Raw genomic sequence first — 22,017 nt, 5'->3', positions numbered from 1 at the left:
CTTCAGTCTCTCCATGAATCTACTCACAATACCAAAACTAAACGCCAAATTTGGTCGTGTATTGCACAAGTAACGCAAGGGTCCAATCAGCCTCCTATATTGGGTTGGTTTTACCTCTTGGTCATCCTCATTCTTAGACAATTGTAACCTTGGTTCAGCTAGAGTGGTGACAATATTACATTAATGCTCCATTTCAAACTCCTTCAATATCTCAAGAGCATACCTTCTTTGGTGCATGAACAGTCTCTTTTTGGACTTATGGAACTCAATGCCTATAAAGTATGTATGAGATCAAGCTAGGTCGGTCATCTCGAATTCTTTTATAAGTTCACTCTTGAACTTAGAAATACACCTACCGTTGTTGCCTCTGATCAACAATTCGTCTATGTATAGACAAAGGATGATCACTCCTTCACTTGAATATGTCTTCACATACACACCATGTTAGTATACACACTTCTTGAAGCCAATCTCTTTTAAGAAACCATTTATCATCTTGTTCCAAGCTCTTGGAGCTTGTTTCAAATCATACAACGCTTTCTTCAACTTGTAGAACTTTAACTCTTGGTTCTTCACAACAAATCCCGGGACTCTCTACATAAACTTCCTATACAAACGGTTTGTTCAAAAACGTAAATTTCACATCTGTTTGATATATAGACCGATTGTTATTGTTCGCAATACCAACAACTAGTCTTATGGTTTCAATTCTAGCAACCGATGCAAATACCTTTTTAAAGTTCACGCCTACTCTTTGCAAAAATCCCTCTACAACTAATCGAGCCTTATGCTTGATTATTTCACCCTTGGGATTTGCCTTTTCCTTATAGACCCATCTTACAACAATCGATTTATATCCTTCCGGTAAATCAACTAACTCCCAAGTATTGTTTTTCTTAATCGATTACAGCTCGTCTTTCATAGCACAAATCTATTTTGGATCACTCAAGGCATCTTCCATCTTAACAAATTTGGATTCGACCATAAGTGCAAAATGGATGAAATCATCATCATCATTGATTTTGTTGTCTCGAAACATCTCACAATCCTGGCGTCTTGGAGGCAAAACTCATTGCCTTGTTGATCTTCTCACATTTTTCAATTCGGGCTTTGATGGGGGGGGGCGTTCCTGCACTATCAAATTCTGCAGAAATAGAATCTTCATTGTTGTAATCGGTTATAGCTTTTGCGTAACCGTTTACAAGCTGTTGTAACTCCTTTAATTTATCGAAAACGATGTCTCGGCTGATCACAACCCTTATGTTTGTTGCATCAAACAACTTGTAACCTTCAGTGGAGTGATACCCTACAAGTATCATCAACTCTCACTTATCATCTAGCTTCTTTCTAAGCTACCCCAAAACATGTCGATACGCTATAGAATCAAAAACTCTCAAATGGTTTAGATTCTATTTGAACTCGGACCATTCGTCATCAGTGTTATCTTTTAAATATTCTTTTTGGACACATATTTAACAAATAGACAGCTTTGTATATTGCTTCTCCCTATAGCTCTTTCGGTAAATTCTTCCCTTTTAAACTTTACTTTTTCACCTCTAAAGTTTCCTTGACCACCATTTTTGTTGTAGTTGCTCTCACCCTTTTGACAAGTAAAATTCTATGAATTTTGAGACTCTCTTCCACCAATATTTTGAAAATTCTCTTTATTCTTCATGGGCCATTTTCCTTTCGACTTCTGATTCTTCTTATTGAATTGAGCTTGCAAAGTTCCACCTTTTACTTGTCAATATTTCTTTCCTTCGTCCTTTACTCATGAGCCTCAAGAGAGCTTTGAAGCTCCTATTTGCTCATCGTTGCAATATCCTTCAATTCCTAAATCACCACTATAATGTTGTCAAATCGCTCTGTTAAAGTACGCGAGATTTTTGATACAACATTCTTCTCAGTAGCAAAATCTTCACATGACTTTATTTGAAACAACAATGAATCAATCTAATCGTATCGATTGCACAATTTTAAAATTCGATAATTTGCTATTGAAAGTAAATGAGAGAGAGAGAGAGAACACGAGGATTTGTTTAGGCAGTTCACCAATCATCCTCGCTATGGATATGTCTTCCCTCAATTCCAAAGGAATTGAGATAATAAACTTTACTTTACAAAATCTATTTACAAGATAAATGTAGCAATCCAACCCTACAAAGTCTATGTTTGGTGTTGATCCTAACACTTTCTCTTCCCTTGATATGAGTTTGATCAGGTCACCCAAAAATACCAATATGATTCACCTTCTCGTGCTACTCCTTTTCAAGAAACCTCTGCTCTTCAAAGCTTTCACTTGGTCGAATCCAAATTGAAAATTTTGTTCACCCAAAATTTCCAATCGATTCACCGTCTAACGCTACTTCTTTGTAAGAACCTCCTGTTCTTCAAAGCTTTCACTCGATCAAATCTGAATTGCAAAAATCTTGTCAAATCCCCCAAATCTACGCCATAATCTTGGATGATAAACCCTCATAGTTTTTCCAATGAAATCCCCCAAGATTCTCAACCCAATTTACCGGTACACCAACCTAAATTGGACGTTATCAACCTAATCTAGATGTCACCCAAACAAAAAATGATTATGTGTATTTTGTTTGTGTGTATGCATAGATGTGAGGTTAAAGATGAAGAGAAATATTTGTATGTGTTTATATTTTCATCAACATGAAAAGATGCATGTATGAGGTATTTATATGCGTGCAAGTTGGAGGCAAAAGGAATCTAGAGATTTAGAAAAAGAATACAAATTTTACAAAATTTCGTAACATGAGTCGACACTTACGAGTTATGTGTCGACTCATATCAATGCATGTGTCGACACATATCAGGTCATGTGTGGACTCATGAGAAACAAAAGCTACAAGATTTAAAAATGGGTTGCATGTGTCAAAACATAAGTCGTATGTGTTGACTCATAAAGGCGGCATTCCTTCTATGTGTCGATTCATATCAATAAAATTTACAATATGTGTCAACTCATGCAAATAGAGCCTACATGCTTTAATATTGACCTACGTGTGTCGACCTGGAATGGTGTATGTGTCGATCTGTGAGCTACAGAGGCTATAACCTTTAATAATGTAGTGCATGTGTTGAATCACAGCTCGTATGTGTCGACACATAGACCAGTTTTCAGAAAAATTCTTAATTTTTCAGAAGAACTTCAATGTCATAGAGATCCAATGGCTTAGTTTTACAATAGATCGTCATGATGAATGGATTGCATTTTTCAAATAAATTGTATATAATGGTATCAACTTGATCTCTCTTAGAGATAAGATCTCCAACCAATAAGTGAATTGGCTATGACTCTTATTCATAAAATATACTTTGAAATTGAATGATTTGCTTTCTTCGTGATTTTGAGTTCTAACCTTAATTGATAAACCCTAACTTTCACTAATGCCTAAAACTTCTTGTGAATCATATCTTAAACTTCAAAAACGTGTTTGCAAGACAGTACTTGGGGAAGAACAACTTTAGATTTTTTTTAGAGAAGATAGGTGAAGAGAGCTTGATCTTGAACGGTCCAAGATTTGTATTCTTCATAAAAGATATTGCCAATTTCATCAACACCGATTTTTAACATTGAATGAATTTGTGGATTAACCATAATTTTGTGCAATTTGTGCGATAAAATGACCATTCAGCTTATTGGTTCCAAAAGAATAAATTGTTTACCTGCAAATTGATTGAGAGTTTTTATGTGAATGTGTTTGCATAAGACAAATTGGTAAACTGCGATGAGACATCATGAGATGAACGTGCAAGATTGTTTGAATCACGAGACAAAGTTTTGAGATCTGCTATTGGAGATTCTCTAAATTTCTATGCATATGAAAGCTCATCATTGAAGAACAACGAGTTTCTGGAATAAAGATGGTAAGTGGAAACAATCCATAGGTTCTATAGGTGTGATACCATCTTAAGAATTGTAAAGTAAGGTGTGTCACTCTATATAAGTCTTTTCAAGCTTTATCTCTAATCAATGTTGAACTTGTGATCTTCCTAATTTCTCCCATCACCAAACACTCTAAGAGATTGGATGCGTGGTGGATGACCCATAATGTTATCGATGGACTCTGATATCATATTAGATGATAGATATTGTTCTTCGATGTGTTTACTTTAATCAATATTGTACATTTTATATTGAGTTCTAATATATGCAGTATTTATACCATACAAATATATTGCAAAGGCAAGGTTATATTTGTTAAGAGTCTAACAACTTTCCTAGTAAACTTAACTTACTCTAACTAGTGTTCAAACTCTAACTACCTTGCATTACACTAATATGAATAAATACCAAAAATAGATACACATATATAGCTAACCAACCCATTCTAACCACCTTAAAATGTCATATCACATAGTAAAGAACAAAGTCACAAGTAATGATGTGCAAACTCCTACAAGATGGAATTTGTTTTCTCAAAATGCACTTTACAGTCAATTTATCCTTTTTATATTAAGACGAGTTTAATATTAAAAAAATTTATTTAAATAAAAATTTACAGAATTATGTCTCTAATATTTTTGTAATTAAATATAGTGATAATATAAAAATTAGAGAAATACTAACAAGTACTCCTAAAGCATACTTTAAATGATTAAAATATTAAATTTTTTAAAAAATACGTGTATTAAATGCACTCGTTAATATGATCCTAAAAATTATAAATTTTGATGGATTTTTATTTTTAATTTGACAGAGTTATTTCTAAATTCTTATTAATAACCAAACAAACTATAAACTTTTTCACTATACCTTAAGTATGTATGCAAATCTACAAAATATATATACGAAAATGTCCATTTATATAGATGCATGCATTTGGAAACCTAAAATTCATCGGGTACCTTTGCTGTCCTCTTCAATATCTTTGACTTATTCCTCCATTTATTTTTCACTTAACTCACGCTTCTCTCAATTATAAAGTCCATATAGATGCATGCATTTGCTGATTTGCAAACCTAAACTTTTTCTCTTTGACAAGATTTGATTCAAAATCTTTGTCATGCTTATGTAATAACCTAATGTACAATTTTCTTTTTCTAGTGACTAATTTAGAATATGTAATAACCTCTTGGCATAATCTTTTATAACTATCACAAATCCTTTGGCCACCTATGTATTGGTCATTATATTGATTGAATTTTTTTTTCAATATCTAAATTAGTCACTAGAAAAAGAAAATTGTACATTATGATATATATTTTCATTTTACTTTAGAGTCTATATGTGCTCGACTCCAATTGGACTATATATAAATGGATCTAGAAATGAAGAATTAAATGATATTCTAAATGTGTAGGGTTATAAATAGTTATATATGCTTGAGTAAGATAATGTCATGATAACATGCATGTAGCTTAAATGGTGGAAGATGGTAATATACTATAGGCAATATAGGTGCAATCCAATTCTTAAATTAAAACGCATCAAGAATAAGAATTAAGTTTTGGATATGATAAATGTTTACATTTTTCTAATAAGGCTAAAATGAATTGAAGGTAGTTGAAATTTAATATGATACTCTAATGTTTAGTATATTGCCTTTGAAGAAAAAGAGTGCAAAGAAGATATCCTATTTAATTTGGTTTATTGTTATGTAGGGTTGATATCACTTTTTCTTTTTTTCAATCTCACACTCTTCTACCTTATTCCTATTTTTGTCGACTTTTCTATTAATTTATTATTACTACTGATTTTACTGGGAGTGTAACAAAAATAAATTTTTTAACCAAAATAAAAAATAAATATTTTATTTTAAAGTTATTTATTTTATATTTTATTTGTTTGTATGTTAATAAAATGTGTGTCAACTATCATAATAATTCAATGTGTTGGAACATACAATCACACAATTGATAAAAAATCTCTAGATATTTTGAATGATGTCAAAATTAAGAAGAATATAGTATTTATACATTGGACCTTAATTATCTCTCTATGTCTAGGTTTCATTTTCATCTTATAACACTTACGGATCAAGACAAAAGCATTTGGACATGTTAGAATCTTCAAAAACATGCATTTTTATGAAAAATTATGTTTGGAGTCGACTCATTCGTGTTAGGATTCAATACATAGCCTCTTGGAGTCAATACACAGCGCGAAGGAGTCGACTCCCACTAAAAGCGTTTTCAAAATTTTTGCTAAGAAGGAGTCAGCTCCCACACATTTTGAGTCAATACATAAACACGAAGGAGTCGACTCCCAGTGTTGTGTCTCGACTTCTACTGAAGTTGTTCTTGAAAAATTCTTTTCTGTCCAAAAGGAGTCGACTTTCAGGTAGTATCGATCGACTCCCTTATCCTTAGGAGTTGAATCTTACTTCGAATGAGTCGACCCCACTGATTAAAATGTCCAATTTTGTAATTTTGCAACCCAATTTTTTTTTATTTTGTTTTTTCACACACTCAAACACACACACACACACACACACACACATACACACACACACACACACACACACACACACACACACACACACACACACACATATATATATATATCCATTCATGCATCATTCCTCATATACGAAACCACAAATATACAAAGCATTATTCATCATCTTCAACCTCTCATTGCATACATACAACAACTACACATAATCATTTTTGTTGAGTGATCAAGAGATGGCTTGATAAGGTCCAATTTAGGATAGGTGTAATAGAATTGGGCTAAGAATTCTTTAGGGGTTTCAAATCAGAAAACCAAGGTAGGGTTTTCCTTCAAGATCGTTGAGATTTGAAGGTTTTGGACAAGATTACGCAATTTAGATTCAACCGGGTGAAAGCTTTGAAGAACGGTGGGTTCGATCGAATGAGTAACGGTAACTGGGGGATCAGTTTGGTAAGTCTTTGTTCATGATACGTTCTCAATTTGGATTCAGTCGAATGAAGGCTTTGAAGAACGGGGGTTCTATCAAAGGACTAACGGTAGAAGGATTTTCAAATTAGAATTATCAAGTTCACTTGATCGAGCTCAAGATCAAGGGAAGAGAAGAAGATATGATCAACATCATACTTAGGGTTTGGATTGTTGGATTGATACTTGTTCTATTGTAAAACTACATTTGCAAAGGTTAATTTTTCATTATCTTAATTCCTTTGGAATTGGGGGCAGACGTATCCATAGCGAGGCAGATTAGGGAACTATCTAAACAAATCCTTGTGTCTCTCTATCTGTCTCTCTTTTATGTTTATGTGCAAATTGTTAAACCATTGATTGTGTGATTGATAATACATAGAATTTTTCTTTTTCTTAAACTTCAAACAATTTTGTTGAGTTGATTACAATCTATGTGATTGAAATTGATTTCTCATATCGACAACATTCAAAGAAAAATATGATTTCAATCGATTGCACACAAAGTGTTCAACAAACTGCTTAAGTCATTTTTGTGTGTTAATTCATTAGAAATAGGTTACTAATGTGTGATTTATATTCAAAGGTAAATTGTTAAAAATATATTGGTTATCTTTCTCATCCTACGTGTTCGTTTGATCGGTTAACACATATCTGGTCTTTTCGATAACGGTTTGGGATAGACGATTGTCGATTCGGGATTGTGTCCGCATGTCTTTGTTAAAACATTTTTAAAACACAATTTTTGTAAGAAAAATTAATTTGCGATATATTCATCCCCTCTTTAGATTGTAGTATATCGTCTAACAAGTGGTATCACAAGCGCTGATTTATCTTGTGCTTCGAAATCACTTATTAGATAATGGATTCTGAACCTAAAGGGACGTACAATAGACTGCATGTTTTCAATGACGGAAATTATGGTTATTTGAAATATTGTATGCGTATCCATCAAAATTCCATTGATAGGAAAGTATGGAGCGTTGTCCAAAATGGTCCCTTTGAAATCACTATGACCAATGAGGCTGGCGTTGTTGTACCTAAACCGGAAGCACAATAGGATGCGGAAGATGAGAAAAGGTGGTTGTATGATTGGAAAGCAAGAAATATTCGCATATCCTCTTTAGGAGTTGATGAATATTATCATGTTTCTTATTGTACAACTGCTAAAGCTATGTGGGACTCATTGCATGTTGCCCATGAGGGTACTAATGAAGTCAAACAATCTAGAATCAATAGTTTGAATCAAGAGTTTGAAGTCTTTCATATGAAGTATGGTGAAACCATTGCCTATATGCAAAAGTAGTTCACTTATCTTGTAAATCATTTGAATGCATTTGGTAAGCATGTTTCTAATGAAATTTCTACTAACAGAGTGTTTAGGTGTCTTAATAGGGAATGACAACCAAAGGTTACCGCAATTAAGGAAGCTAATGATCTATTGACATTGGACGTCACTAATTCGTTTAGAAAGCTTGAAAAACATGAGCAAGAGCTCATTTGTTTAGATAAGCATAAGAAGAAGATTAATAACAAAAAGAACAAGGATAAGGAGATAGGAGTGACTCTAGTGATAATGATTGTATGGATGAAGAAGAAATAGGGTTGTTTGCTAGAAGCTACAATACATATCTCAAGAAGAATGAAATGAAGCATTCCGACAAAATGTCTCATCAACTATAGAAGACAATCAAATTCCTCAAGATAAGATGACAATAATAAAGAAAATTTTAAAGATTCATGCTATAATTGTGGAAAGGTTGGTCATTAAAAACCGGATTGTCAATTGCTTAAGATAAAGGAAAAGGTCAATACAAGAAGTCTAGCAAGACTAGAAGAGCATACATTGCTTGGGAAAGTGATAGTGAATCTTCAAGTGAAAATAGCTCAAGTGATGATGATGAAATATCAAACTTATGTCTCACAACCCATCATCATAAAGGTAAAGATAGCTCAAGTAATAGTGATGAAAGGGAAAACCTTTGCCTCATGGCCCATCAAAAGAAGAAGAAGAATGTAAGTCATTCTAAACATGAACCTATTGATGAAATATCTTATTTTGATTTACAAAATGCTTTTGATAATATATATGGTGAAGCTAAAGATGCTTTTAAAAGGTTGGCTTAAAAGAATAATTTCACACTTAGAAGCCAAAGTTTTAGATACGGAAAAATAAATAGAAGCTCTTAAGAAAACCATGTTAGATGTTATAAAAGTTAAAATTGAGGATGAGAAGCTTTCTTGGTTTGGTTGTGAAACTTGTCACAATTGGAAAAAAGAGGTTAATACTCTAAAAAAGTCAAATTGAACAAGGCTTTATAACCAAAAGCCACATTTTCTATTGATCCAACAAAGTTTAAAAAATCGTTAATAGTACCTTACAAAAGGTATAGTTTTGTTGAAAAAGGAATCAAATAGAAAAAATCATTCTCATCATTATTAGACTTGTCACTATTGTTGCAAGAAAGGTAATACCATTGCAAAAGGAAAATTTAGGAGAATTCTTGTTCCTAAAGGTGTCTTTCAATGGTTGCCTAAATTCAACATAGTTTTTACTTACTCTCACAGACCCAATGAAAATTGGATACCTACCAACTTTGTTTAATATTGTAGGTTGAATGTCTTGGCTCCATAGAGAGAATGGGTTTTCTTGATTGTGGATGCTCCAAGCACACGACGGGTGACATCTCCTTATTCATTGACTTTGTGGAAAATAAGAAGGGGTATGTGACATATGGAGACAATAACAAAGGTGTTATACTTGGAAAAGGTAGTGTACGTAATCTCTCGTCTACTACTATCAATGATGTTATGCTTGTTTAAGGCCTTAAACATAATATACTTAGCATTAGTCAACTATGCGATAAAGGATACAAAATATCTTTCACAAATGAATGTTGCATAATTGAACATAATGAGAAGAAAGATCAATTTTTAAAAGGCTTGGGGGTAAACAATATCTACACGCTTAACTTGGGTGATGTGTCCTTGACAAGCACTAATTTTTTAGTAACCATGAGTGAAGAATCTTGGTTAGAGCATAGACATTTAGCTCAAGTCAAATTTGATTTACTCAACAAAGTGGTCTCAAAGGATCTAGTTATTGGTCTACCAAAGATTAAATTTCCAAAGAGAACCTATGTGATGCATGCCAAATGAGAAAGCAAACAAGAGTCGCGTTCAAATCTAAAAACGTTATTTCAACTTGTAGACCTCTTGAGCTTCTCCATATGGATATTTTTGGTCCTTCACAAACTAAAAGATTTGGTAATTACTATGTTTTTTATCGTAGACGATTATTCTAGATTTTGTTGGACCGTCATTTTGCATAGTAAAGATGAAAGTTTTCGGCTTTCACTAGTTTTGCAATGTTGTCTCAAAATAAAATGAATTTAAAAATTGTTGCAATTCAATGCGATCATGGAGGTGAATTTGAAAACCACCTCATTGATGATTATCGTGATAAACATGGCATTGAACATAATATTTCTGCTCCAAGAACTCTACAATAAAATGGTGTTGTGGAGCGTAAAAACCGAGTTTTAATGGAGTTTGCAAGAACTATGGTCAATGAAGGTGGTCTACCAAAATATTTTTGGGCTGATGCAAGAAACTATGCAGAAGTGAATAGCAGAAGGTAAAACATACAATCAATTATTAACCCAGTTCAGTGCAACTCACCTACTCTAGGGCCTACTAAGCCAGAAAGTAAATCCACTATGATAGTATTAGTTTAAAGCTAAATAACCCTAGTTTAAAACTTATCACCTAATCACTACCTTGTGCAACTTCTACATGGGACTCTCCTAGATATGAGATCCCCCTCTCACTTCCCTCAATGACACCCCTATGATTTTCGACAATAATAACAATTGATATAAGACATACTTCCAATGACACACAATACACTCTTTGCTCTCATGAGTGATTAAAAATGAACAATGAACAATCAGTCAAACTCTACGCATCAAATGATACATGGGTGACATACACAAAACGTAGTACTCTAAGAAGAATCCCAAAATCTTAAGACTCTTGCAACAATAATTCTCCTTATTTTTTTGTTTCGTAATCTTCTTAGGTTTAGACTTCTTATTTTATAAGCCAGTGCAGCCATTGGGCTTGAATATTCAATCTGGCTATAACCTTCTGCAAATCAAATTAAATCAGATCAAATCTAATCGAATCTTCAAATGCAAGGCTAAAGGTTTTGACATCCAATCAAGCAAATCAAATATTACGTTATCTCTTGAGCATTGAAACAAATCTTTAGAGAATCCAATCATCAATGTGTTTCTTAACTCACAAATTACGAAAAAAAATATTCTGGAACAATAGTAACTGATCTTCCAGAAATAGAAATAATCGTAGGCTGTAATGTCGTAGCAACCTGTGTACAACATCTTGCTGAACTTATTATTTTACCAAAATGCAGCCAACAAACCAAAACCTAACAAGATATTTATATGTCATATTTTAAACAAAACTCCTTATGAACTTCTTAAAGTTAGAAAACCAAATTTATCACATCTTCATGTTTTCAGATGCAAATGTTTCTTATAGAACAATGGCAAAGACAGCCTTAGAAAATTTGACGCGAAAGCGGATGGAGGTATCTTCCTTGGGTACTCTCAATCAAGCAAAGCCAATAGAGTATATAATAAGAGATTACTTATTGTTGAAGAATCTATGCATGTCACTTTTGTTGAATCTTATCCGAGAAATGTTGGGTTCTCTCAAAGATATCTTTGAAGGAATTGATCAACCTAAAGCGGTTAAACCTGAGGAGGAGAAATATGACGATTCTGAAAAGGAGAAGGATGAAAATCTAACTAAAGTGACTGATCTACCCTTGGTCTGGAGGTCTTCAAAGTACCATCTAATTGACAACATTCTTGGAGACATCCCCAAAAGCGTAACTACACATTCTAAGATAATTATTTTATGTTATCACTTTGTATTTGTGTCACAAATTCAACCTGAATATGCAAAAGAGGCCTTACTTGATAAGCATTGGCTTATGACCATGCAAGATGATTTAAATCTATTTAAAAGAAATGATGCATGGGACCTTGTCCCTCGCCTGCGAGATCATCAAGTTATAGGCACTAAGTGGGTTTTTAGAAATAAATTAGACGAAAATATAGTGATAAACGAGGAACAGAGCCCAGCTAGTGGCTCAAGGATATAACCAATATGGGATCATTGAATATGAGGAAACTTATGCTCCAGTTACCCGACTTTTTACTAGCGTTTGCATGTTCTAAAAATTTCAAATTATTTCAAATGGGCGTGAAAATTGATTTCCTTAACGGTTACATAAATGAAGAGGTGTATGTTTCACAACGTCTTGATTTTGAAAATCATGAGTATCCTAATCATGTATTTAAACTAAAATGATCTTTGTATGGTCTCAAACAAGCCCTTAGGGCTTGGTATGAGCGACTTAGCAAGTTATTACAATTGGGATTTTAATAGGGGTTTTTCAAAAAATTTATCCTCTTAGCGGAATAATCCCGATGAACGAATCTAATCTGATGAACGGATCTTTATTAAATCATTAATCACAAACCAAACACCAATAAGAATTAAAGAATTAACTCTTGAAACATGTTTTATCATTTGGTCACGAACGGTGGAAAATATCGGCGTCTGAATGTAGTCCACGCGAGTGTAAAGTGGACGACGGTGCTAGCCGTTCTTGCTTTGAGAAAATTGACAATTAGCTATTGTTAAGGGAAAGAGCTCCTCTACTTATAGAGAGCTTCTAAAATCCTAATGCTCTTATTTTGGGCTTCTCCAAAATAAGCTCAATCTTATTTAATTAAACTATTTAATTAAATAAATATTATTTATATTTAACTAAACTCTTTTAATTAAATAAAATAAACATTAATTAAATTAAATCACATTTAATTTAATCACATGTCAATTCTCATTTATTTAATTAAATCATATTTTATTAAATTATATGTGTTAATATATTGAATAATTTAAATACTATTGACACATAATTAAATTAAATCATATTTAATTTAATAACCAATTCCACTATAAGCACCATATGCGCCTGACCCTGTAGGTTCTCGTAATGTTGGCAATAATATTAAATTAAGTATTTAATATTAAAAACAGTGAGCGGTATCTAGCAACACATCATTGCTATCCAAGTGACGAGAATGTCGTTTGATCAGACATAACATTTCTGTGATAATGATCATGTGTACTATTACTCTGTTGCCCTTATATCTATATTGAACACAAGGAATAGAATGTGTCACCTTTTATAGTCCAATATTTTATTCCTTGATCCCCGAGTATACTTGATAACAAAAAATAAATCTAATATCTGATATCGACTTATTTGAGCACGACTATGCATTTTTCAATCATACTCTATCAAAGGGCCCGCAAATATTACTCTTGTATATATAGGACGGACAAATCTCATCTATGTCACTCATGTCCCTCAGCATGATTTGTAAAGTACTCATCAACCATCTTTATGGTCATCCTGTTACGGACAATGTTTGATTGGCAATAAAGTATTTGACTCCACATCTAAGGTCCATAGTGATTTCAGGTCGAAGGGTGGTATACACCACTAAAACCCCAATTTTGACCCATAAGCTTTCTCCTTGATTTTGATGCAACATATTGTTAAATATTAACTTTTCATCAATGCCATGATCACATCTTGATATCCATGTCTATATCATGTTAAAATTCACCATACTTTTGAACTTTGAATTACTTGTGTGTTTAATTGTTCACAAGAACAAGATGTTTGTCTTTTACCATGTCTTACTTGACATAAATTGATGTTTGTCTTTCCTTGTTTGATTGATCACACATTATTTGTCTACTTGTGTACATATTTAATTGATCCATATACTTGTATCTTACACATTTATCATATACTTTTATCTTGATATACATTGTTGATTAACCATAAATACATGAGACACTTGTCCATATATACTTATCCATGTGATCATATACATCATACTTATACATACATGATATAATTGACATTGAGGTACCATATCCTATGATATTACTTGAGATGCTTACCGTTGATACTTGCTTGAGATGTATGATTCCTCATTGTTATTGCTCGTAATCCAAAGGAATGGGATAGTATTGACTAAAATTGTCAAGGTACTCACCTTTATTTCCTCCTATTTACTTTATGCTCTGTATTGTTAAAGCTTATCACTTCCCCTGTTAAACCTAGTTTTGTATTTTTAAAGCTCAACCATTTTTAAAATCAACCATGCTTTGTATTGTTAAAGCTTAGGATGTCACCCTTGCCTTGTATTGATAAAGTTTAACCCCTTTTAAAAAATTGTTTTGTATTGTTAAAGCTTAGCATTTTAAAGACCCTGTTTGGTATTGTTAAAGCTTAGCCCCCAGAAAGATTTTTGCCACTTTGGCTTTTTATTTTTTATTTTTAAGGGGGGAACTAAAAATGCTCTGACTTCCCTATTGCATAAAATAGGTATGTAGACACAATATGCGATATCTTACCGAGCATAATAAAACTTTTTTCTCACTATCTCACTCTATTTCACAAAACAATAACAATAAAACAATAATATATATTTTCAAAGAGGTTGATGTGAGGGGTGCTTATACCTTCCCTTTTCATAACCAACCCCTGAACCTAAGATCTTTGTTCATTTATTAGTTTTGATTTAAAAACTTATTTGAGTTTTACTTCATTCTTTTTCCATTTCCTTTGGAAACAATAAAGCGCAGTGGCGACTTTCACTAAAATACGAGTCAGGTCAATCCTATGGCATAGGTCTCAATTTTTCACTGCTACAAGTTCTTTGTAAATCATTTCAGTTTAGTGTTCAACAATAATAATTTATCATGATTACTTTATTTTCTGCTATAGTTTTTTGTTATTTAGAAAGTATGCTTGCAACATGTTTGATTAAATGTCTGCATCGACAACAAGAATGTTATTAAACTTAGGAAGGCTTGTAACCCCCACAATCTGTAGCATTTTTTATACTGTTGATTTTTAGTGATGTGGCACCCCATAGTCAATGCCATGCCAGCACTATTAGTGTCACCTCGCCAACATTAGTGCCACATAATCGTTTTTAAAACAGAATTTATAAAAAAAAAAAAAAAAGAGTAACGGTGCACATGTTAGTTAACTTAAAGGACCAAATTATTGAAAAAAAAACTTAAAGGAACAACCTTTTATAATAAAATAACTTAAAGGATTCCTGGTATAATTTTTCCTAACAAAAATTATAAGATAAGGGTTGGAGATATGACACTAGAGAATTATCTAGTTTTGCTCGAATGTTGGCCTACTCTTGCCCCCAAGAGATCTTCTTGAAAATTTACTATAACATTGAGTTTTTACAGGTTATGCCTACGAACCTCTTTAACAAGTGAAATAAGAGATTTTATTGAAGGATAGAAAAACACTTAGAAAGGGGGGGGGATTGAATAAGTGTGACTTTAAATCTTTGACAATAAAAATAAAATGCACAATTATTTTTATCCTGGTTCGCTGTTAACGAAGCTACTCCAGTCCACCCCCGCAGAGATGATTTACCTCAACTGAGGATTTAATCCACTAATCGCACGGATTACAATGGTTCTCCACTTAGTCCGCAACTAAGTCTTCCAGAGTCTTCTGATCACACACTGATCACTCCAGGAACAACTGCTTAGTTCACTCCTAAGACTTTTTCTAGAGTCTACTGATCAACACGATCACTCTAGGCTTAGTTCACTCCTAAGACTTTCTGCTCAGCCAACTGCTAAGACTTCCTCTAGAGTATTCTGATCAACCTGATCACTCTAGTTACAAACTGCTCAGCCAACTGCCAAGACTTCCTAGAGTATACTGATCAACCGATCACTCTAGTTCCTTACAACTTAATGTAATCAATTCAAGAGTTTACAAATGCTTCTTAAAAGCGATAATCACAACTGTGATATTTCTCTTACAATTTAAGCTTAATCTCACTAAGATATTACAACAGCAATGTAGTGAGCTTGATGAAGATGAAGATTCTGAGTTTAGATTTGAACAGAGTTTCAGCAAGTTAATTTGAATTGTATTGGTGCGAAAATCGTTAACCTTGCTTCTCATCAGAACTTCATATTTATAGGCGTTGAGAAGATGACCGTTGGGTGCATTTAATGCTTTGCGTGTTCCGTACAGCTTTGCATTTAATGTTATACGCTTTTGTCAACTACCTCGAGCCTTGTTCACGCTGTGTCTACTGACGTTGCCTTTAGTAGCTTTAACGTTCCTTTTGTCAGTCAGCGTAGTCTGCCACGTGTACTTCCTTCTGATCTGATGTTTGTGAATACGACGTTTGAATATCATCAGAGTCAAACAGCTTGGTGCATAGCATCTTCTGATCTTCTGATCTTGAAGTGCTTCTGTTGCGTGATACCATCTTCTGATCTTCAGTGCTTCTGATCTCTTGTTCATCTGATGCTTCATAGACCCATGTTCTGATTCTGCTTCGACCATCTTCTGATGTCTTGCCAGACCATGTTCTGATGTTGCATGCTGAACCATTTGAGATACATCTTCTGAGCGCTGAATTATGCGTACTCTTTATATATTTCCTGAAGGGGAAATTGCATTGGATTAGAGTACCATATTACCTTAAGCAAAATTCATATTATTGTTATCATCAAAACTAAGATAATTGATAAGAACAAATCTTGTTCTAACAATCTCCCCCTTTTTGATGATGACAAAAACATATATAAATGATATGAATTTGCGATCAGAAAGAGTAGACGGCAAAAGACAAATTACACAGCTATAGCATAAGCATATGAATATGTCTCCCCCTGAGATTAACAATCTCCCCCTGAGATAAATAATCTCCCCCTGAAATAAATACTCGAAGAACTTTGATAAAAGACTTCCCTGATTATTTCGGTAGAGACGATCATATAAGCTTCTGCCTTCAGAGAATTCATAGCTTCTGACTTCTGCTTCCATTGGACAGCTTCAGAACTTGAATTTCTTTAGATCTTCAGAACATTCACAGCTTCTGACTTCTGCTTCCATTCAGGACAGCTTCAGAACTTGAATTTCTTTAGATCTTCAGAACATTCACAGCTTCTGACTTCTGCTTCCATTCAGGACAGCTTCAGAACTTGAATTTCTGGATCTTTTGGAGCATTCACATCTTCTGATTTCTGCTTCCCTCGGATAGCTTCAGAACTTTGAATGTCTACCAATCATCACTTCATGCTAGATTTGTATCAGAACATTGTTGAATGTACCAGAGCATCATCTGAGCATCTCTACATCCTGAAATGTTACAGAACAAAAACTAAACGACAAAAGTCAGCATGAACGAGTTAGAACATAAAATGTATATTCAAATACATGATATGTATCAGAGCCAAATGTATCAGAGCATTTAGGCTAAAAACGTGTATCAGAGCAAATAATGTATCAGAGCCATAACATTATATGTATCAGAGCAAATAGAATTTTGTCATAACAGGATAGACAATGATATTCAAATTCTATTATCAGTGCTTCTGATTCATTCTTCTTTCTTGCTTCTGATTTCTGAAGCTTGATAGCACTCAGCTTGCTTCAGTTTCCAAGAGCTTATTCTTTTTACAGAATAACACTTCTTATGGTTTTGCTTCTAGTGTTTGCTTCTGAAGATTTACTTCACTTCTTTGTACCTGCAAAACACTTAAACCATGTAGAACTTGCAGTTCTTGTTAGTGAGTGTGTGGGAGCCTTTACCCAGCAACTGATAGATTTAATCAAATCATTTATCATTTATCTTCTCCCCCTTTTTGTCATAACATCAAAAAGAATATTTAAAAAGATTCAGATGTATAAAACGACAAAAGAAAACATTTACTGGAATGTAAAACACAAAAGCTTTTTCATTGATAATCAAAAGGTTTACAAGAAGATGTTTAACAGGCAGATGCAGCAAGGAATATAAAACTACTAAGACCAAATCCTAGGACCCTAGCTAAGACAACGCCTTATTGACTGCTCCTTGGACTTTCAGGCGAGGGATCAGGGAGACTTGGTCCTGCAGCAGATCTTCCACCACCTTTACCAGAGACAACATCCTCAGCGGGTGAAGATGAAGAGATGTCGTCAGAAGAGATTAAGGGAGAGGAAAAATTAGAGGAAGCAGAGTCTTGAAGGTCGAAAGAAGAGGAAGACGATAGAGATGATGGAGGGCTTTCACCAGGAGGATGAAACACACGTCTAGAATAGTTTCCAGACAGCATTGCTTCGAAAGGATTCACCTTGAGAGGATCATAGGTGATTTTGATCTTTTTGGGTTTGGAAGGTGATGTTTCAACAGCTTTTCGTTTGTTGTTTTTATCATTTTCATTATTTCCTGGGCTTGATGAAGAGTTCATGATGGGTTTGCAGAGAAATGAATAGGTAGGGTTAGATATGGAAGAGAGAGAGAGACAGACTTTATGAGGAATGCAAGGAGATAGAAAAAGTTGAGAGGGAAAGAAAAGAGTTTGAAGAGTATTTAAAAGAAAATGAAATGAAACGAATGATGACAAGCATTTAATGTTACGTGACGTGAGGAGAGATATAATAAAGACAAATGAGGTGACTAGCACAGTTACCTATGGTCGGCGTCCCTTCAACTGCACGCGCGCATATCCATGAATAGAAATGACAGGTTTACCATCCCGAGATAAAGCGTAACAGCTGTTTTGCTTTAAAAGAGGTTCTGAATCAACTTAGACAATGAAACGTTAGTAATAACCGAATCATAATTTCTAAAAGAATTCAATCAGAACTTCTGATTAAAAAAAATGTTCCACATTCATTTCAGAAGATACTCATACATGAGAACTTCTCATCTTCTCATTCTGGGCATAAATCCATACTGATGTTCTTCAGAATGAACTTAAACCTATCTTCAGCTAGGGGTTTTGTAAAGATATCAGCCCATTGATGGTCTGTATCAACAAAGTTTAAAGATATAACACCCTTCTGAACATAGTCCCTTATGAAATGATGTTTTATCTCAATATGTTTAGCTTTTGAATGGAGAATAGGATTCTTAGATAAACATATAGCAGAAGTATTATCACAGAATATAGGAATGTTACTCTCAAATATCTGATAATCTTCTAACTGACTCTTCATCCAGAGCATCTGTGTACTACAACCAGCAGCTGCGACATATTCTGCTTCTGTGGTTGATAGAGCAATGGTTGCTTGCTTCTTGCTGTACCAGGAGATTAAGTGACTTCCAAGAAATTGGCAACTTCCTGAAGTACTTTTTCTTTCAATTCTGTCTCCAGCATAATCAGCATCGCAGAATCCTACTAATTTGTATTCTTTAGATTTTCTGTAAACTAAACCAACATTAGTAGTACCTTTCAGATACCTTAGAATTCTCTTAACAGCAGTTAAATGAGATTCTCTAGGATCTGATTGGAATCTAGCACACAAACAAACACTGAACAGAATGTCAGGTCTAGAAGCAGTCAGATATAGAAGAGATCCAATCATACCTCTGTATAACTTCTGATCTACCTTCTTACTTACCTCATCCTTACCTAGGATGCATGTTGGATGCATAGGAGTTTTGGCTTCTTTGCAGTCCAGAAGATTAAACTTCTTCAGAAGTTCCTTCACATACTTGGTTTGGTGAACATATGTTCCTTCTGATGTTTGATTTATTTGTATTCCAAGGAAATACTTGAGTTCTCCCATCATGCTCATTTCAAACTCAGCCTGCATAGACTTAGCAAACTCCTTTCCAAGTGTAGCATTAGATGTTCCAAAAATAATATCATCCACATATATTTGACAAATTAAAATATCCTTTTCAAAGGTTTTACAGAAGAGAGTAGTGTCCACTTTTCCTCTAGTGAAACCATTATCCAGAAGGAAAGAACTTAAGCGTTCATACCAAGCTCTGGGAGCCTGTTTCAATCCATACAATGATTTCTTAAGTTTAAAAACATGATTAGGAGACATAGAGTCTTCAAAACCAGGAGGTTGATGGACATAAACTTCTTCATCTATATAACCATTTAAGAAGGCACTCTTAACATCCATCTGATAGAGAGTGATGTTATGTTGAGTGGCAAAAGAAATTAATAGACGAATAGATTCTAACCTGGCCACTGGTGCAAAGGTTTCTGTATAATCAATTCCTTCTTGCTGACTATAACCCTGAGCCACCAGTCTGGCTTTGTTCCTTACCACTTCTCCTTTCTCACTGAGCTTGTTTCTGAAGACCCATTTTGTACCAATTATATTGAATCCATCTGGTCTAGGAACAAGATCCCAAACATCATTCCTTGTAAACTGATTCAGTTTTTCTTGCATAGCAATTATCCAGTCTGGATCTTCTAGAGCATGATCAACAGAAGTTGGCTCGATCAAAGATACGAGACCTAATTGACAGTCTGCATTGTTCTTAAGGAATGCTCTTGTTCTGATTGGATCATCCTTCTTTCCAAGAATGACATCTTCTGAATGACCAGAGATGAGTCTGGATGATCTTCTGACAGATGGTTCTTCAGATATGCTTAGATCCTCCAGAGAAGCTGATACTTGGTCTTCAGATTCCTTGCTTCTGAGAAGCTCTGCTTCTGATGCGTTGCTTCTTGGCTCAACAACTTCTGAGATGTCAATATCATAACCTGCAAAATTATCAACCTGCTTTGGTTTTTCAGAACCAAGCTTATCATCAAACGTGATATTGATTGATTCTTCTACAACCAATGTTTCAGTATTGTATACTCTGTAGCCTTTTGAACGTTCAGAATATCCAAGAAGGAAACACTTTTGAGCTTTGGAATCAAACTTACCAAGATGATCTTTAGTGTTCAGAATAAAGCATACACATCCAAAAGGATGGAAATATGAAATGTTGGGCTTTTTATTCTTCCACAATTCATAGGGAGTCTTATTTAGAATAGGTCTGATAGAGATTCTATTCTGAATATAGCATGCAGTGTTTATTGCTTCTGCCCAAAAATGCTTAGCCATATTGGTTTCATTGATCATGGTTCTGGCCATTTCTTGAAGAGTCCTATTCTTTCGTTCTACAACCCCATTTTGCTGTGGAGTTCTAGGACAAGAGAAATCATGGGCAATACCATTTTCTTTGAAGAATTCTTCAAAGGATTTGTTCTCAAATTCACCACCATGATCACTTCTGACCTTTATGATTTTACACTCTTTTTCAGATTGAATCTGAATGCAGAAATCAAAGAACACTGAATGAGTCTCATCCTTGTGTTTCAAGAATTTTACCCATGTCCAGCGGCTATAATCATCTACGATGACTAATCCATATTTCTTTCCTCTGACAGATGCTGTTTTGACTGGTCCAAACAGATCAATGTGCAAGAGTTCTAATGGCCTTGAGGTAGAAACAACATTCTTAGACTTGAATGCAGGTTTGGAGAACTTGCCCTTCTGACATGCTTCACAAAGAGCATCTGATTGGAATTTCAGATTAGGGAGTCCTCTGACAAGATTCAGTTTGTTAGTTTGAGAGATCTTTCTCAAACTAGCATGACCTAATCTCCTGTGCCAGACCCACTGCTCTTCAGAAACAGACATAAGACAAGTCACCTTCTGGCTCATAAGATCTTGCAGATCTGTCTTATAAATGTTGTTCTTCCTCTTGCCTGTAAATAGGATTGAGCCATCCTTCTGATTTACAGCCTTGCAAGACTCTTGATTAAAGATTATATCATAACCATTGTCACTTAATTGACTGATAGATAAAAGGTTATACGTTAATCCTTCTACAAGAAGTACATTAGAGATGGAAGGAGAGTTACCAGATTTTATAGTTCCAGAGCCAATTATCTTGCCCTTCTGATCTCCTCCGAACTTGACTTCTCCTCCAGACTTAAGTACCAGGTCTTGGAACATAGACCTTCTTCCTGTCATGTGTCGCGAGCATCCAGAATCCAGGTACCATGACATGTTGTGCTTTGTCCTTCTTGCAGCCAAGGATATCTGTAATAGGAATAATCTTATCCTTAGGTACCCACATTTTCTTGGGTCCTTTCTTGTTAGATTTTCTCAAGTTCTGTTTGAACTTGGATTTAACATTGTAAGCAATAGGAGGAACAGCATGATAATTCTTAAT

This window comes from Vicia villosa, linkage group LG2 (assembly GCF_029867415.1).
Source record: "Vicia villosa cultivar HV-30 ecotype Madison, WI linkage group LG2, Vvil1.0, whole genome shotgun sequence".
Taxonomy (NCBI): Eukaryota; Viridiplantae; Streptophyta; class Magnoliopsida; order Fabales; family Fabaceae; genus Vicia; species Vicia villosa.
The sequence above is the reverse complement of the archived record's forward strand: the minus strand, read 5'-3'. Positions refer to the sequence as shown.